This window comes from Belonocnema kinseyi, chromosome 9 (assembly GCF_010883055.1).
Source record: "Belonocnema kinseyi isolate 2016_QV_RU_SX_M_011 chromosome 9, B_treatae_v1, whole genome shotgun sequence".
In the NCBI taxonomy this organism is placed as follows: Eukaryota; Metazoa; Arthropoda; class Insecta; order Hymenoptera; family Cynipidae; genus Belonocnema; species Belonocnema kinseyi.
In genome coordinates, this window is record NC_046665.1 from 59,478,161 (window position 1) to 59,482,279 (window position 4,119).

Genomic DNA, 4,119 nt, shown 5'->3' on the forward strand with positions numbered 1-4,119 from the left:
GAAAAGTTTCTTAATTAAAAAACTTAAAAAAACAACGAAATAATTTATTCTAACAAAATTTTTAAACTTTTAAGATAATAAAGCGGAAAACTCTTCGATTTTTGACAGTAACATAAGCGAAAGAAATTTAATGGAGAAAAGGTTTAAAATAATTAACTATGAAAAAACAAATAAAGCTCAAGCCTCGGACTCATGTCACCACGGACACTTGTGGAAACTTTTTAAACGATGCAACTACTTGACTACTATTTTCTCGAATTGCTCGCTTATGCATCTATTTTTTCACTTTGCCTTTTAACACATTTTTGAGATTTCGAAAGATATTAACAAAGATTTCAACCATTTTCAAAACATTTTAAGGAATTTCTACAAACTTTACGAAATTTCAAAGATTTCATCTAATTCTAAAGAATTCCAACTGATTTCAGAGATTTGAAAAAATTTTATAGAGATTCAAAGTTTTAGATTATTTTAAAATACTACAAATAATTTTAAGATATTTTAACAACATTCATCTGATTTCAAAGCATTTCAAAGTTACCAGAATCTTAGAAGCGCTTTTAAGATATTACAAATTTCATGATAATTTACGAGATTCCTAAGTACTTTAAGAGATTCGTGGTGAGTTTACAATACCTAAGTGATTAAGAAAAATCTTCAAAGGGCACTAAAGATTTCATATGATTCAATTTATTTTGAAGTATTAACAACATTTTAGGGTATTTGAACAGATTAGGAGTTTCATAAGATGTAAAAGAATTTCCTAGCATTACGGAAAATTTCAAGGAGTGTTTAGTGCTTATAAAATTTTAAAGAATTTTACAATACTTGAGAAGGTCGAATTTCAAAAGAAATTCAAATATTGCATAAGATTATACGATATTTCTATACATTTCAAGGGGTTAAAAAATTGGAAAGTTTTACACACATTTCAGAGGACTTAATCAAAATGGATTTCAACGGATTAAAAATATTTCAAGGGATTTCAAAGCTATTAGGATATTTTCCAATATTCTAAAGGATTTCAACTAGCTTTGTCAGATTCTATGGGATTTGAAAGGATTTCAGAAAATTACATTATTTTTGAAGGAATTTTGAAAGATATTACGAATTTCAAGATTTTTTTTACGGGAATTAATTCGATTTTTGTGGGATTACTAAGGACATTAAAAGATTTAAGGATTTTTATTAATTTGATAAGATTTTAAGGATAATAGGGTATTTTTAAAATACCAAGGAATTTAACGAGATTTCAACTTTTTTACATTTTTCTAAAAATGCCAGAGGATTCCAATGGATTTCATAAATGACATATTGAAGGGATTTTTATAGGACTTGAAATACCTTGTAGCTGGTGGGAGCCTTAAGTGTGTGGGACATAGAGGTCAAACGGACCTCGGCCTGCATGCGTATGGATACGGATGGAAGGATCCCTATAAACAAGCTCTCTTGGGTCTTTTGAGAAGGATCCCTATAAACGGGCTCTGCTGGTATGCATGATTGTAGTATGATAGAAGGGTGATAGAAGGGTGAAGTCGGCATGGGAATGACCTGGGGCCGCACAGCGACCAAGAAACAACCCTCCGTTGGTATGGTGGCCTGTGAACGGGCCACCTATTCCCAAAAAACTCGCGGGAACCAAAATGGTTTATGCAAATACACTAAAAGTAGGAGAAAGGGAGTTGGGGGGGGGGGCTGGGTGCTAATTTGTCGAGCATAACTGGAGGGCGCTCGATAGAATGTCTCCAGATCAATGGCCTAAATTCAAGACCCATTTCTGCAGGGAAGGGGTCTTTATATTTGTGGCAGCGGACCCAGCGGCCAAAGCTTGGCTACATAAGTTTTTGGCCGAGACAAGACCTTGGGAAGGCGCATCTCTTAAGGTAGGCGGGGTTAAGTTGCTCCAGAAGATGGTTAAGGCTACGGCGTGGTTCCAAGGTAAACTGACGGACCCGCAAGTGGTTCTCGGTTGGCTGGAGAAATTCAACCCGTCACTTAAGACAGCATCGTGGCGGTGCGTCAGGCACAATAGGCCTCAGGAAGAGGACGCAGCTGGAAAATATAAACATCTCCTAGTTGTGCAAATTCCTGAATCGCAGACAAGGGCCCTTTCGGCCCTCAATAACAGGCCTTTATGGACAGGTCAATATTAAAGTGGCCAGTCAGGGGCGCGAGAGGCCTGTCGGTGGACAAGAAGATCGGGATCAGACCTAAATGACTGCTCCCGGTCTAACCATTACCCAGATTAACTTTCATCATAGCAAAGGCGCCTCTGCAGTTTTGCAGAAGGGCATAGCTGTGAGGCACACAGGTATCTCATTAATCCAGGAACCCTGGTTAGTTCGAGATACCATCAGGGGCCTAGGTGGGGGGGGGGGCTGGTTTTTGATACAGGGACCTTAAGGCGGCCAATCCAAGGGCATGCATACTGGTGAAGGAAGTCAATGTTGTCCCGCTGCTTCAGCTATGTTCCAGACACCTGATGGTGATAGTCACGGATCTTAAAGGAATAGGAAGGATTGTCATGGGATCGGCTTACTTTCCACCTGACAGCGATACCAATTCAACAGTAGAGGTACGTACACTGGTGGAATACTGCAAGGTAAGGGGTCTTCCTCTTCTGTTGGGGTGCAATGCTAACTCCCACCATACTCTGTGGGGTAGCACGGACATCAACTCAAGAGGTGGGGGGACGACACCTCTGAGGCAAACAAAGCCGTCTGTGGCTCAACTAGACCCGAAACGAGGGCTAGCCAATGAGAGTGTGACCCCAGACAGGGCCAGGTGGGCCCTGAAGTCCTTCAGTCCTTACAAGTCTCCCGGCCCGGATGGTATATATCCAGTCCTCTTACAGAGAGCTGTTGAGATCATCATTAGGCCTTTGATGAGACTTGCTAAGGCTAGTCTGACGTTGGGTTATGTTCCGGTGGCATGGAGGGGTACGAGAGTAGTCTTTATTCCGAAGGCAGGCAGGATCGGTTATATTTCATCCAAGGATTTCCGACGCATTAGCCTCACATCTTTCCTACTAAAAACAGTGGAAAGATTCGTGGACAGATATATCCGCGATAAGGTCTTGTCAAGTAGTCCTCTTCACAAGCAAAAACACGCCTATAGGGCTGGCCATTCGATTGAGACGGCCCTGAGCACTGCAGCTGACCTAATTGAAGGACAACTGAAGCAGAAAGGTCTAGCGATTGGAACATTCATGGACATCGAAGGAGCACTTAACTACACCTCTGGAGAGGTGATCAGGGCGGCCATGATCGCACACGGGGTCCCTAGTGCAGTCGTGGAATGGACCTGCCACATGTTGGCCAATAGGAATCTAACCACGACCAAGGGTGACACTACTTTATGTGGAATCGGTGACTCGGGATCTCCGCAGGGGGGTGTTCTATCACCCTTGCTGTGGTGCCTGGTAGTGGATCAGTTGCTTCATCTACTCACAACTCAGGTTGATTCATGGTGTAAGAGGACTGAACTATCAGTCAATCCGAGTAAGAAGGATAAAGTTGTGTTCACCAGAAGGTATTATTAATTTTAGAATAACTTCAAAATAATATATTCATAAATAAAGGCTTTTATTCAATTTCAAATATTGTTCCAGTCTAAAATATTCTATCTTTAAATTATTCAATTTGAAATTTTTTAAGTAAGAAAAAAATTAATGATCTAATATTTGAAAATATCTGATTGTTCATTTAAAATTAGTGATTATAAATCAAATATTCAAAACTAAAAAAAAACAGCTTTGAACTTACAATTTTAATTTTTCTATCCAAAAAATTGAATTGCAAGTCAACTTGATTAATTTTGATGTATAAATAACAATTGGACATCTACTATTCTTAGAAAAAATTGGAGTAAGTTGAAGAGATCGAGGCGTCCCACAGTGGGGTGAAATCGGAAAACGAGGTTCAAAATGACATTTAGAACGCAATTATGCACCGATTTTAGAATTTTTTTTTTGAAAAATTCAGAAGTTTTTCAGAAAATGGTGAGGGTAGATTTTTCATTTTTTTGTTTATTTAATTTTTATTTTAATGCACACATCGAAAAAAATGTCGATTTTTCTAATTTCATTTTTTATCTTCTAGACAAAATTTTTCTTATACT

General features: G+C 38.8%; 1 protein-coding gene across 4 annotated transcripts in view; it reads right to left on the minus strand.

The window, feature by feature from the left end:
• The window catches only part of LOC117180900 (monocarboxylate transporter 14), an 81,270-nt gene that overhangs the window by 2,277 nt on the left and 74,874 nt on the right, over positions 1-4,119 (minus strand). The window lies entirely within an intron of this gene.